This window comes from Polypterus senegalus, chromosome 6 (assembly GCF_016835505.1).
Source record: "Polypterus senegalus isolate Bchr_013 chromosome 6, ASM1683550v1, whole genome shotgun sequence".
In the NCBI taxonomy this organism is placed as follows: Eukaryota; Metazoa; Chordata; class Cladistia; order Polypteriformes; family Polypteridae; genus Polypterus; species Polypterus senegalus.
Window position 1 is genome coordinate 191,257,237 of NC_053159.1, and position 16,039 is coordinate 191,273,275.

The 16,039-nt window shown below is 39.6% G+C and overlaps 1 protein-coding gene across 2 annotated transcripts in view; it reads left to right on the top strand.

The window, feature by feature from the left end:
• Positions 1-12,176: 12,176 nt before the first annotated feature.
• The window catches only part of LOC120531913, a 28,496-nt gene continuing 24,633 nt past the window's right edge, over positions 12,177-16,039 (top strand). The window contains exon 1 of one of the 2 annotated variants that reach the window (XM_039757768.1): positions 12,177-12,800. The gene's annotated coding sequence lies outside the window, so the exon portion shown is untranslated. Of the gene's footprint in view, positions 12,801-15,417; positions 15,500-16,039 lie in introns of those variants that run through there. The other variant, XM_039757769.1, reaches the window with a different exon arrangement.

Genomic DNA, 16,039 nt, shown 5'->3' on the forward strand with positions numbered 1-16,039 from the left:
GATAGGAAAGGCACTATATAATAGATAGATACTGGTAGACAGGAAAGGCACGATAGATAGATAGATAGATAGATAGATAGATAGATAGATAGATAGATAGATAGTAAAAATCCTCATCAGAGAATCTATCTAATAGATAACAGAGATGTAAGTTAATGGCACATTTATTTTCTAAGTACAGTATCCTTTTTCCCAACCCTAGGATGCTTAACATCACTTCCTCCATGAACTCAGCCTCTTCCAGTATTCCAGGATAAAAGTGTCTTTGTCACAGCAAGAAGCTATCACTGTCATGAATCTCCCAGTATTTCTTAACCAAATCCCAAAGAGGTCCCTCAAGGTAGCTTCAGGCCCTCAGATTGGGAAACTGTCCAATTTAGTTAAATGTCCCAAAAACTACAACAAAAATCACCATAAGAGGAAGGACCCATCAACCATGGGCTTGAAACAGAAAAGGGCACACAAAGAATCTTCATAAAATAAAATGATTTATTTTGCAGAAATGCTCTGAAAGCTCCAAAGAGCACAAAGACACAGAAAAGAAGTTGCCTGAAATACAGTAGCGAACATGTCCCAATACAAAATTTGATATAAATGGTCAAAAATGGAGCGAACAGGTAAAAATATCCAGGAACACAAAGAATGAATCTCAGAGTAGAGCAGAACTCACCAACACCACAAAGTGCATTCAATGAACTGCTAGGGACGGCTTGTTGTCCGGGCCTTTATAATGCTGGGGCTGGTCCCTATAGCAGGTGGCCTTGGCTCTTCAGGAAATATCCACAAAACAAATAAAACAGAATAGAACAAGCAGAGGCACATAAAAAACTTAAATAATAAACAAAACCGATATTTTTCCACAAATAATAAATTAATAATATTGACATAAACTATAGAAGAAAAAATGAACAAAAAAAAAAACACATAAAAAAGGAATTTAAAAACAAACCAGGAAAGAGACTCTGGTTAAAAGATAATAGTCATGATTGAAGTTTAAAAAATATTTTCTGAATATTTAACAAAATAGAATAAATTTAGAAATTTAGGGTTTTCTGACTGTCACGCTAAAACCTGCGCACCAAAGGGCCTTTGACGATTGATTTCAGTCTCAATCGATGGCTTAAGCCACGACACATGCAATCCCGGTGGCTCCCAAGTAACGGTTCCACCAAATTCGCTTCGGCGCGTGTCTCCTGAGAAGAAAAACAATGAGGTCCCTTAGCACGCGGGGCCACATGCTGTGCACAAAGAGTACAGAGGAGCGGAGACACACAGTGCATGTGGCATTGGTGACATGGACAGTGACTGTGACAGGAAAGTCTCAGCGGCACAGCATCCACAAACCGATGTACTCGGTCAAAGTGAGGCACAAAATGCACACGGGACAAGGCACTCCCAGTTTCCTCTGCTTGTAAAATGAAGTCACACACACCCTTTGGCCATGAAAACCAACAGCACCCGTGACCTTTCCTCAGTGTCACCCTAAAAGCGGGACCCATTTCATAAACGACGAACAACAAACGGTAACACAGCAAGACAATTCCACAGGAACTGCAAGAATAAACGATTTTAGAAGAACATCTCCTTATGTTTTACATGTGAGCCTCCACTGGTAATCTCCCATCGACGCAGTGCATATGTCTGTAAATGAGTTCCTAACTAAAAAAGGCAAACGCACCACACACACACACGCCAGACAAATTAAATACCATGTCAAATACGTGTTGAGATGAAATACAAACAGTTTCCTGACCTACAGATACAGATATCTGTCCTCATTTCTATACAAAAGTACAGGAATTTCATTAACAAGCAGCAAACCATCCACTGTAGAATTGGGGAGGCCAGCCAGACCCTGAACTTGACCAGTTTTTACCCTAAACTGACATGCCAGTGAGTCCGCAAGAACACTTAGAGCACAGGTGTCGAACTCCAGGCCTGGAGGGCCACAGTGGCTGCAGGTTTTCATTCCAACCCTTTTCCTAATCAGTGACCAGCTTTTACTGCTAGTTAACTTCTTTTCCCTTCGTGTTAATCACCCTGTTTTTAAGGAATAAGTCCTCTGAATTGAATTCTAACAAAGCAGAAGTGCTAGTCATTGTTTCGAAAGCTGCTAAAAATGTCAATCTGAATGTAACATGTCTGTAGATGGCACTCCTATCACTCACAATACACTAATTCTAAACTTAGGTATATCTGCAGTGAAAATGATGATCTTTCATTTGATACACATACTAAACATGTATCTAGAGTAGCCTTCATTTTACTTAAGAAATATTGCAAAACTTAGATTATGTTAGCATTCCGTGATGCTAAATAACATATCTGTACTTTTATTACTTCTACATGGATCACAGTAAGGCTTTGTGGCTGATAACAGACTTAATTTAATTCAAAATATGGTGGCTGAAGAGCTTACAAGAGCCAGGAAATATGAACAGTTTATATCACCTCTGTTTTGCTTTGTTTACATTTTCTTTCTGCAAATTTTGTGTTATTTCGTATTGAATTATTAGGTACTGGTGATCACCTGTATCACTTTGCATAGTTAAGGATCTCAGTATTTGAGTTACCTTTTAATTCCTTACAGTCACTCTTACAGGAAGGGGGATATTTTGTCTATAGAATAAAAACAATCTGTAGCTGGAAATAAAACAGTAGTTTGTAAAGCAGACTGTTTTAGGAACAACCCTCCCAAAGTGGTATGAGATTCCGACAGTCTGTCAGCCTTCAAATCAAGGATAGAAATATATTTGTTTAGTCAGACCAATAAGTAAAATTTACAATGAATCTACATTCCTATTTGTCCTTTGTCTTTTCTTTTTAAACTTGCTATATTATTTTTAATTTGTGTAAAACAAAACAGACCATTTTTTATTTTGTTCAATAATAATCTGCTACTGACACCAAGATTTTTGTCTCCGGGTTTAAGGCCTGGAAATATTTAAAGCTGCTTTGTGACAATACTAATTGTAAAATGCACAAAATAATTCAAATTTAATTCCTTGATTAAAACAGTTACTTAGTATTGTGAGTGATTACTGTAGATACAGAATTTAAACTTGCTAAAGCCATCCTCCTTTTTTGTCATTTTTATAGAAACACATAACTATTCAACTGGGAGAGTCAGTACCACAGCTGACTCAATGCAACAGATGGTGCCCCTTGGTCCATTGTCCTTTTTGTAGTGGTAATGTTTTTAAGTCCTCCAAACTGGAAAAATAAAAAATAAAAATATTTGAAGAGTCATTTCAAGAAGGCAGTTCTCCATGAAGGTAAGTTTATTTGAGAGTTGATTTTTAATGTATGTGCAGTACTGGTACATAGACTTTTAACTCGGTATTCTACATTATAACAATTTATACTGTTACACGTTTTAGGTTTCGCCATCCACAGATGTGGTTTAGACTGCAGGCCATCAGTGTTATCACTGACCTACTGCCAGACTACAATATTTGAATATTTGAAAAATCACTTGCTTGTTTGTAAATGTAAACAGAATGCTTTTTCAACCACCAAAGAACCACTAGAAATAAACTGCAATAAGTAGAGTGTGCCCTGTACTGTATGCAAATAGATTAAATATTAATTTGAAACAATTCTTTTGTGTGCTCCACAGTATGCTCTGCACCTTGTCTTGGATACGCCATTTGACTTCACAGCTGTAAGCTTTCACTTATGTCTCTGATTATTTGTTAATATCTGTTACTGGTTTTAATGGTCTTTGTTTTTACCCTCCCTCTGCATGTCAGTGTGATTTACCGTTGATCAGGAGGTGGTGGAGCTTCAGGCTATTGGAGAATTTTGCTGTTGGAAGGTCTCTCTCTCTCTCTCTCTGTGTGGCTAACGTGTGAATATTTCTTACAGGACAAAGGCGTTCACTAAAAGGGCACTGGAGAGTGTGAATGAGACCCAGAGCAGTGAGGAGGTATACGTGTAATATCTAATATTATTTAAATAGGCATGTAGAAATACATGTTTTGTTTAATTCACTTTGAGGTCTTTATCTAAAAGAACCACTAATAAAAAAGCACCTCCGCACTGCAGTAAAATGGTTGCGCCAACATAGACAGTTGTTCAGAGGTGCCGTATCTGAGCCCCATTTTCTGGAGATGGAGGAGGAGGACCAAAGCCGAGCACCCCAGGACATCATCGATGAAGTCGAAACTGAAGATTTAATTTTGGCAAAAGAACCCTTTTTATTTATTTTTCAGTTTAGGGATGATATGGAACTTTTCACTCAGGAATGTCAGGATAAAATGAAACTTAAAGTAAACTGCATATATAATTAATCAGTATAATTATTGTCTGTTGCTACATTGATTGTTACTTGTATTTTATTGTGCATTAATGCTCTGTTGATTTTAGTTTATAATACTTTGATTTTTCTGTTTTCCTTTGATGGTGGGTAGTTTTTGAAAGTAATCAATTTAACTGCAAGTCTTTTTTTGGGTCTGCTGCTCATTTTAAAATATTGATATTTCTTCTTCTTACTTATGTTAGTATTTTTAAGTCTACTTAGTGCTATCTAAAGGCTCTTTTAAAATATTTTTTAAAAATATTTCATCACAGAACAAACACAAAAATTAGTAAAAATGTCTCCTTTTGGAAATAATGTAGTGTTTTTTTGAGGGTTTCCTTGGAGGACAGGACATTATTTTGGTACAGCAGTAAAAGATTTGAGGTCTTGGACATTATGAAGATGCTGCTGTGTATATACAGTATAATGTAATACTGTGGTATTCTAAGTCACTACACACATTACTGAAATACACTCAATGATAGTTTTAGATAGCCAGCCTCACACTCCAGTCCTTCACAAATGCAGTAGTTTACAAACATCATATTTTAATTTGAATACTATAATATTGCTTTGCAAACGCTAGAGTCTTTTGAGAGCTGTTGGTTTGTTCTGTGGCGTGAGATTTAAATAAAAAAAATACATTTTGCTCTTAAAACTTGGGTTTTGGTTGCCTCTAAGGAACCGTGTGGGAATTTTTTAAAGCTTTTTTCCCTTTAGAAGGGTTTTTTTTTTTGCTTTTTTTTTCGCCCGCACAAGAGCAAAAGTAGCTGGGTGTTTGGAAGTGCGCTTGGAAAAGTTATTTGTACTCGTACTTGTTCTTTTTCTTGTTCTCTGTATTTGAATTAGCATCGAGGAGGCAGGATAGAAAGCAGCAGTAACTGATATCGGCATTTGTAAATAAATAACCGCGTCGTCGTAACAGCGATTCCTTAGTTTAAAGGAAAAGAAAAAAAGGCCGCGGCTGACTTCAAAGCAGTAAAAGGTGGAAACTCAGTAGTGCGCAGGTAAGCGGCCTGCGTTAAGACACCGATCAGGCACAAGGAGCAGTAGGAGCAAATAAGGTAGTAAAGTTTTATTTATTTGTTTATTTTAGATTAAACAGTCCTTAGCGGTCCAGAGGCAGAACAGTTAAGTGGGCGACAGCGTATTGGTTCATTAATACGGGGGAATACAAACAGTGCGAGTGAAGAGCTTATAAGTAAGAAGAGCGCAAAGCTAGAAGAGACAGAGAAAAGTAAAGTTAACCTCATAGAAAGGCAAACAGCAGGCAGCTGAGAAGGAGAACAGTACAGGAGCTTAAGGGGAAAAGGTGTAAAATATCTGTAGCAGATCTTAGTGTTACCAGTTAAGGAGCAGCTGAAAGAAGAAGAAATTTAATTTTAAGAAAAAAAAAAATAGTTAAGGCAGCTTAGTAATCCCAAGTCAAATTTTAATAATGAGGCCAGTGCAATGCAAGTCCTGTTGGATGTTGGACTTTTAGATGATGGTTTGGAAGAGCCAGTTGTCTATGAGGGCTACATCTGCAAGAGATGCCAGCTGATCCAGCACCTCGAGCTCAGGGTCGCTGAACTGGAGGAGGAGTTGGCTGACCTGCGTTGTAATAGAGAATTGGCGGACTTGGCCCAGGTGTCCTTTAGAGATAGTGTGCACCCCTAAGGTGGCGCGGAGGAGATTCCAGACCAGACAGGTAGGAATAGGTGGGTCACGGTCGCAAGGCGTAAGGTAAAGGGTGCACACTGTCCGGGGCATCAACCCCAGAATTAGAAGTGTCTAACCGTTATCATGTCCTGGCGGAGCTGGACGGTGACTCTGATAATTCTGAGGTGGTAGGCAGGGTTGAGGAGCCCCAACGGGCCACCTCAAAACCAGTTCCCAAAAAGAGAGAGGTAGTGATAGTTGGGGACTCAATCATTAGGGGGATTGAAGCGCAGGTGTGCTCCAGAGAGAGAGAGTCTCGCGGTGTGTTGCCTTCCGGGAGCACAGGTGGGAGACCTCCTGGAAGGGTGGATAGGCTCTTGGCCAGAGCGGGGTGGATCCAGTTGTCATTGTCCACGTTGGAACAAATGACATACATAAGGGTAGTCTGTCAGTTCTGCATTCCAAATTCAAAGAGTTAGGTACCAAGCTGAGGAGCAGAACTGACAAGGTAGTCTTCTCCGAAGTTCTGCCTGTGCCACGCGCCAGTCCAGGTAAGATTGAGGAGATTAGAAGGCTTAACGCGTGGCTCAAATCTTGGTGCAGGGTAGAAGGGTATAGGTTTATGGGGCATTGGGACTCCTTTTGGAACAGATGGGACCTGTTCGCCGTGACGGGTTACATCTGAACCGGAGGGGCACCAATGTATTGGGGAGGCGTATGTGTAGGCTAGTCGAGGATTGTTTAAACTAGGGAATGGGGGCAGGGAGTTTAGGACAGGCCAGATTTAGATCTATACATGGAAGAACAAACAATGGTGTAGAAATAAAAATGCATAGTAATGTAAATTTTAAGCAAACACGTAAAGATAGAAGGATTAACACATTAAAAATAGCTTGCCTTAATGCTAGAAGTATCAAAAATAAGGTAAGTGAGTTGGAGTTGTATGTAGCAGAGCACAATTATGATATTATAGCAATAACGGAAACCTGGCTAAATAACAAAGATGGGGATGAGTGTAACATAGAGGGATACACATTTTTAGGAAGGATAGACAGAACAGAAAAGGAGGTGGGGTTGCTGTTTATGCCAAACAGGAATTAAATGTAAGTCATCTTCAGTTGGATGATGAGCCCCATCTTAGTGAGGACATGTGGCTTCACCTGGAAAATATTAGGGAAAAGGTCTCATTTTAGGAGTGTGTTATAGACCACCCAATTCAGACAGTAATTTCAACACACATCTTTTAGTAATATCAAAAGGCAAGTTTACAGGGGATATTATAGTCATGGGGACTTTAATTATCCAAATATTAACTGGGATAACCTTACAGATGGAGGAGCACAAGAGCAGGAGTTTTAGAAGTAATCAGCGACTGTTTTTAACACAGCATGTTAAAGCACCAACAAGGGGTGAAGCCTATCTGGATTTAGTATTCTGTAATAATCAGGATAGAATTGAGGGTGTAGAGGTGATTGAACCACTAGGGTCAAGTGACCATAATGTAATACAATTCTCAGTATTTTGTAAGAGTACAGATGCAAAGACTAAAATTGTTAAGTTGAACTTTAGTAGGGCTAATTTTGAGCAGATGCGACAAAGTCTAAGTAGGATAGACTGGGATAAGCTTTTAAATGTGGAGACAGTCGAGGAGCAGTGGAACAGGTTTAAAATGTTTTACATGTAATGCAGGACAGATACATACCTAAATTTGGAAGTAATAGGAAACTAAAAAACTCCACGATGGATTAATAAAGATTTAAAAAGAAGTTGCAAAGGAAAAAACTGCTGTATAAGGCATATAAGACTAATGACTGCAAAGAGAACCGTAGAGCGTATGAGAAAATGAGGGCAACCATTAAGAAGGATATCAGAGAGGCTAAAAGACAGTTGGAGAGGAATATAGCAGATAAGGCGAAAGAAGACCCCAAGAGATTCTTTCAGTATTTTAGTAGTAAAAGAACAGTCAAGGAGGAGGTCAAGTTCATCAGGAATAGTAAAGGGAATTAAAAGATACAGACAATGAAATAGCAGATGCCCTAAACTTACATTTTTCTGAGGTGTTTACAAGTGAGCAAGTGGATAACCTGCCAGAGGTAAACAACTACTAAGGAGGTACTGAGGGATTTGGAAATTGTAGAGGGAGAAGTGCTGCTCAGATTAAATAAGATGAAATCAAACAAATCACCAGGCCCAGATAATATTTATCCTCGTGTTCTTAAGGAGGCTAGTGAGTACATATATAAACCCTTGACACATATTTTTAGGAAGTCACTGTGCACTGGAGAGATTCCAAAGGACTGGAAAATGGCAAATATCATCCCATTATATAAAAAGGGTGACAGGGCAGATCCAAGCAACTATAGGCCAGTAAGCTTAACAAGCATCACAGGAAAATTAATGGAAGGAATTATTAAGGATAAGATTGAGCAACACATGACAAGGACAGGAGTTATTCTGAACAGTCAGCATGGGTTCAGAAGAGGGAGGTCGTGTTTTACTAACATGTTGGAATTCTATGAGGAGGCAACAAAAGGATACGATCAAAGTGGAGCTTATGATATTATTTATCTGGACTTTCAGAAAGCATTTGATAAGGTGCCACATGAGAGGTTGGGCATCAAGTTAAAAGAAGTGGGAGTTCAGGGTGATGTTTTTAGATGGGTGCAGAATTGGCTCAGACACAGGAAGCAGAGGGTGATGGTGCGAGGAACCTCATCAGAACTGGCGATGTTAAGAGTGGTGTTCCACAGGGGTCAGTGCTAGGGCCTGCTATTTTTAATATATATAAATGATTTAGATAGGAATATAAGTAACAAGCTGGTTAAGTTTGCAGATGATACCAAGATAGGTGGATTAGCAGATAATTTGGAATCCGTTATATCATCACAGAAGGACTTGGATAGCATACAGGCTTGGGCAGATTTGTGGCAAATGAAATTTAATGTCAGTAAATGTAAAGTATTACACATAGGAAGTAAAAATATTAGGTTTGAATACACAATGGGCGGTCGGAAAATAGAGAGTACACCTTATGAGAAGGATTTAGGAGTCATAGTGGACTCTAAGCTATCAACTTCCAAACAGTGTTCAGAAGCCATTAAGAAGGCTAACAGAATGTTAGGTTATATAGCACGATCTGTGGAGTACAAGTCCAAGGAGGTTATGCTCAACCTTTATAATGCACTGGTGAGGCCTCATCTTGAGTACTGTGTGCAGTTTTGGTCTCCAGGCTACAAAAAGGACAAAGCAGCACAAGAGAAGGTCCAGAGAAGAGCGACTACAACAACAACATTTATTTATATAGCACATTTTCATACAAACAGTAGCTCAAAGTGCTTTACATATTAAAGAATAGAAAAATGAAAGACATAATTATAAAAAATAAATCAACATTAACATCGAATAAGAGTAAGGTTCAATGGCCAGGGGGGACAGAAAAAACAAAAAAACTCCAGACGGCTGGAGAAAAAAATAAAATCTGTAGGGATTCCAGACCATGATACCGCCCAGTCCCCTCTGATGAAGGGAAATAGTACAGTGGATCGAGACCGGTATTTTAAAATGAGTTCATCAAGAACACAGGGACACAGTTGGAAACTTGTTAAGGGTAAATTTCGCACAAACATTAGGAAGTTTTTCTTCACACAAAGAATGACAGACACTTGGAATAAGCTACCAAGTAGTGTGGTAGACAGTAAGACGTTAGGGACTTTCAAAACTCGACTTGATGTTTTCTTGGAGGAAACAAGTGGATAGGACTGGCGAGCTTTGTTGGGCTGAATGGCCTGTTCTCGTCTAGATTGTTCTAATGTTCTAATGTTATAATTTCTCTTTGAGAAGCTTGAAATATAATTGTGTTGAATCTCAACTTATGATTACATTTTTTCTACATATGTACTATTGAGGGACTTTTTTTTTTTTAAAATCAGTTGGTCACTTTATTTTAACAAGCAATGTAAATAGCCTGTTTACTCTTTACTCTCAGATCACATTCTGTGTGTTTATCAAGCAGAACTGAATATTTTCATTTTCTACACAATCCTGTAATAACTGTACAGTTCACACAGTGAGACACACAAACACACTCACTATGCATACACACTACGGGTACCATCATTGGTTCCTCTGTGGATTGGACTGTTGAATCAACACAATGGCTGTAGATGAGGTGAGGTGTCACCAATGGTTAATCCTGCTCCTCAAGATGGCTCTGTCTTCTTCTCCCTGTTCCAGTCTCGGTTCAAGGTTGTCCAGATGACAAAAGTATTTTTTATGGGATGTTCAATATGTTGAAAAAATTGCCTGTGGCCAGTATCCAGCATAATGTTTTTGTCGAAATTCTCCACTCCTCTTTTTGTAGCATTAGCGTCCATTATCATTTCTAGCCATGGCATCTCCTATCCCTGTGCAGGTCACATTGTGCACCAAGGATGTGTCATTTGTTTAGACAAACGTGAAGGTCTTCACTGGCCTATTCTGTGTGGCCAGCAGTTGAGATGGGAGCTCTGGCTTATTTTTCCAAGCATTGTTACCTTCATCTTGAGGAGCTCCTGTCCCAATTTGTGTAAAAGTTATTGCATATGGCGTTGTGGCCATGCAGCTTATGTCATGCCCAGGGTAACCCTCACACCTTAATTTCTCACAGGATTTCCTCCATCAGACTTCCCTTTTTTAATGAAATGACATCCTCTGCTCTTCTGTATCTCTGTCCTTCCCCTTGAGCAAGTTATTCAGAGCTTTGGACTGGCTTATCATTTTTATGCAGATGATGTTTAGATCTGTTTCAATGTTAAAAGTGACACTTCATCACAGCCTTCTCAGCTCACAACTTGCTTCAGTGAAATTAAAATTAAAACCTGAACAGAGCAAAACTCTTTAAAATTAAATTGCAACATAACTGAACTCCTGCAAAGTGGCACTAAAATGCAACTTAAGAAAACAAACTCCTCTTCAACCATTCTGGGTGATGATCTCATCAGACGTCCTTTTACTGCAAAGAATCTCAGTGTCACTTTGATTACTCCTTTTCTTATTTCACCCATGTAAGCCACATTAAGAAACTTCCACCTGTGTCACCTTTCTTATGTTTGCTCATTCCCGTCCTTTTCTAATGGTGAGAATCTTGTCCCTGCTGTTATCACATCCAGCATTGATTATTGTAAGTCACTACTGGCAGGTGCCCCTTCTAATCTTATATCACAGCTCCAGCTGATTCAAAACTCAACTGCAAGAGTCCTGACACGGACATCCCAGCCACACTGAGAAAAGCGCTATATAAATGTAATGAAGTATTATTATCCTGCTGCACCTTCACTGCTCCCTGTGTCTTACAGGATTGAATATCAAATTCTGTTCTTGACCTGCCCACTAAGGTCCTCTCATTCTGTGCCCTCACTAACCTGCACTCTGTGGGTGACAGCACGGCCTTCAGCTGTATATAGCGCCCTGACTGTGGACAGACCTCCCTAAATTAATGACATCAGCCGACTCCATTCATTTATTTAACTCATTCTTTAGGAGGACATTAAACAGACCTGACATTCTGCCCCTTCTTTCAGTTTACCCCCTCTATCTGTCCAGGTACTCAGGGTTTGCATTATCACAAATTATGTTATTTGTTCAAAAATTTGTTGTAGTTTTTATATGTTGTATTTTAGTCTGGATTATTGTCTTTTATTCTATTTGAATATTTTGTATATCCTGTATTTATCTTTATTTAGTGGAGATATTTGTAGTCACTGTTATATAGGTCTTGTTCTTTCTGAATTTTGGACATAGGAAGGGTGCTATATAAATAAATTAGGGTTATTAATAGTATTTTTTGGTGGCTTGTAATAATAAGTGACAAAAACTAGAGAAGTTCTATGTAAGGCAATATATAGCATAATTCAGTGTATAACATGTATTGCTGTTTACTTCACATACATGTTTAAGAACAATATTGCACGCATGCATAGTACAAACACTCCGAACTTCACCAGGATGGGTATTATTTAGTTTGTTGTACTGTTTTTCCTTCTCAGTTTTATCTTTTAATTTCTGAACGGTCCTTGACCCGACGTTACTTTCCGGGCTTTGCCGAGACGTGCCGAAACCTTCCTAAAGTTATCTTCCGATTCTCTGTTCTCGAACTGCGGTGACGTCAGTTCTGACTTGACGTCAGTTCTGACTTGGAGACAACTTACTTGCCGAGGCCGGCCGAAACCTTCCGAAAGTAATGTTACGAAGTCAGTCCTGAAACGTCACTTCCGGGTCTACAACTGCGGCTCTGAAACAGTGGAGTTTTAGCTCTCTGTCTCTCTCTCGATCCAAGGTTCACAGTCTTGGTGCCAAACGTCCAATCGCGAAGTATTTCATTTGCAAAGAGTGGAACTCTAAAGCGGCAATGAAAGCTCGACGACTGCAAGGAGTACTTGTCGGAAAGCAGGTTATATTCGAATTGAAAATGACAGGAAATGGAGGACTGAGATCGCGAAAACAGGCGCAGTCATCCGATTATCCGAAGGAAAGAAAAATATCCAGGGCATCCAAGCAAACTAATAATGATGTGCAGAAACACCGGAGGCGTTCGACTGATCCCATTTTCGGATTTTATTTACTTCAGACTACCTCGTCTTTCTGCTGAAGAAGGACGTTTGTCTAGGCTTCCAATGACATGGTGTTCAAGAAATGGGAGTGGCGTCTGTTTTGTCACAGACCTTTTTTTAGCTCAGCTTTTGGTCTCGCGGGGCGTACTGTTTTAATGCAGCGTCGACGAGCTTGCTGATGTTTGCGACCATTTGTATTTGCCGGAGCGTCATTGGGAAACGTGGGAGGAAAAGAGGCACAAATTAAGGCTTTACAGCTTGAGACACATCACGTAAGTTTTGCAGGTTATTTACAGAGGGAATTGTTAAGTAAAATTTTCGTGTTGTATTTTGTAAATTTTGAACAGCTTTGATTCTGAATTCTACGTCTGGAAGCTTCAGCTAACTTCGTTGATAATTTTAGTAATATTCAATTTAAAAAGATCACGAAAATAGAGAATTCCAAAACTCATTAAAAGTCCACTCACCGTGGCAGTTTAGTTCTGGGCTTCCACATCTATGTTACGATTTGTATATAAAAACTTGCAAGTCCGGAAAGAAACTGTAGGGTTATAGCAACAGAAAAAAGCACAAATATATGCATATAACAAGAATTGTAATAGTCTTAAGTATGCTAATCGTTCCCACCTCAGACGACCAGTTACCTAAAAACATCAACAGGTATCCCTCTGAAAGTATCTTGAGAGGAGGCGTTACTGCCTGGATTGGGAAAGTCAAGTAACAGGGCAGGGAGTGTGGTGTGGTCCGCTGAACTTCTAAGACATCTGCAACAGTGATGATACCTGACCACAAAAACAACATTTATTTGTATAGCACGTTTTCATACAAATGATGTAGCTCAAAGTGGTTTACAAGATGAAGAAAGAAAAAGTTTATTAAAAACAAAACTATAAAAGTAAGATTAGGACCAGGGCAGAGTAAATTACCAATGTATGAAGCCATCCCAACAACGGCTTCTTGTCTGTCCTTCAAGTCAGGTAACGGTACAGGCTCAGAGAGCACAGTCCAGCTTTTATAAGGAAAGTGTCCCTCTTACATTCAGTTAAGTTATTCATTTAGGTATTATTTTTTACGTATTTAAAATTCAATTAACACCCTTTATATTTGTAAAGTCGTGCATTATTATTAATAATAATAAAAACAATAACACCTGGCAGCGACAGATAGAGGGTCATTTCCTGTGGGACTGGACCGCGTGCCTGCTTGGGGGGTTGCCAACCGGGATGCGGAGCTGTTTCGTTGTGTGGTGGGTGCGGCGACGTGCTGTACCAGTGCATTCTCCCCAACTTGACTTGTCTTGCGGTATTATTATTGCTGCTCTTTTATATTCTTAAAGGCGCAGTCATTTGAATTGACCAATTAAGCACTACATGACATATTGCACTGTGTATAATTTGTAGATTTCACATTTTTTTATCTGTCACATGCAAGGACATTAACAAAGTGCAGGTACTTACTAAGTGATTAGAATTGCGCATACTTGCCAATTACAGTTTCACAGTCCAGGATTTCTGTTATTGGCAGAATATAATGGCATACAATGTTGACTGTTAAGGTGTCTGCTAGACCATTCAGGAAACCGGGAACAAGACCACCCCAGCCAAGGGGTGACTCTTTACAGAGCTTGAAGGTTGATGGTACCAATGACCTCATATTGTGCTCCTTAGACAAATGCAGTTATCGAAGGTGCACCTCATATAGTGTGTGAGAGTCATTGTCCAGGATAGTCCGCATCCCTGAGTGACCCCCTGCTCAACGTCTTGTGGCGAGCTTGACTCTTAGGATTGATCTGGTCTTTTTAATCGGTTTGTTTCATCCATTGGCATCACTTGCACTAATTCCATGCTCCCAGCACACTACTGCATTCAGTTACACTGGTCACAGCAGACTGGTTTGTTTCATGTCTACACCAGGGTTAGGTTCCCCTTCAGACAAACGTCCCTTGACAACCCCTTACGTTTCCCATAAAACAGCAGGAAGCATTGTTTAACTTGTATACACATAATAGATAGAACTTTATTTGTCCCCATGTGGAAATCTGACTTTTTACAAAAGCTGTTTAAATAAATAAATAAATCGATAAATACATATACAAACTATGGTCTGAAAACACACCAAAATGACTAAAAAGAAAGAAACCTTCTGAGTTGTCAGTCGCAGTCACAGCAGTGAGGCGCAATAAAGAGGTATTGCTGTTGGCATAAAGGAGCCCCGGTCGCGTTTCCGAAAACACTTGTGCTGAATAATTCGTTGGCTTTTGGCGTGTCAGAGGGTGGTGCAGCATTGTTCTTGTTTATTAAATTAATTTGACTGATAAATCAATCGCTGCACATATCAATTCGCATCAGTAAGTTCAAACACAAGGTCCATTGAGCAGCTGTGTTATTTTGCATGGTACAGCTGAGTCAGCCACACCCCCAAACCCCCCAAAGCGGCTTCAGTCCAATCCAGTCAGATTGCTTGCGTTCAGTGCATCGCTTTAAAAAAAAAAAAAACAGTTGGCATCTCGAAATGAAAAGATACACGCACACGAGTGAGACCGAGTAGTTAAACGTGGGCACGGGTGAGAACACGAGTGGTCCGCGTTTCGTTCTTTCTAAGCCACTTGCATAGCAGAAAGAGGCATGGAAGAAGGAGAGACAGTTTAGCCGGAGAACACACGGCGCATGTACATGAGAACACGTGCCTCTAAACAGAACGCGTTTCCTGATTTCCCATTTTAAGTCACGCCTTTCTGTATTTTGCAGATTTATCCACTTGTCACCCACGTCTCTTAATCCCCGTCTAACCAGGCGGTTTCATACGGTAAAGTGGATGCCACTCGTATATTTAGAAGGAAGTTCCACTTCCCTAGCCAATGAGTTGCGGGGGACGGGGCTTACCAGCTAAAATTGGGGAAACTTCATAGATCAGGAGCCTTTTTGACGGTGACAGGTCGAGTCGATGAGAGTCTGTTCTTGCACAATATAAGGTAAAAAAAAGCACCCCACGTTACACGCGGTTATTTCCGTTTTTGAACAGTTTGTTGTTTATTTTTATATTCTGCCAACAACTCGGGTACTTTATTCCAGTTTGCTTGTGATGGGTGGTTCCTTGCTGTTAATACCACTCTACCGTATAAAGATGAATCCAGTTAAGTATACGGTATATGAATTTTCTTTTGTTTTGCAAAGTATGTGCTCATTTGCTGATGTTCTCTCTGGTACGTTTCACTGAAAACTGTAGGATGGGCACCTGTGTGCTGTATGGTCTGCCTTCCGGGGCGTTACTTGTTAAATGTCTTTTGCTTTAAAAAAAAAAAAAAAAGGGGTCGCAAGGTAGAGCGTGATGTTGTCGTATATCTGTGTCGATTTTATAGAAAATAAGTAAACGTTATCTAAAAGAGCAATGTTCTGCCTATGACAATAAAGATTTGCCTTTGAACAAGTCTTCCTCCATAACGCTGACTGGTTTAGGATTTAGAGGTTGTTTTTTTTTGTTGTGACATGCACTCCGTTCCTTTAACTTTTTA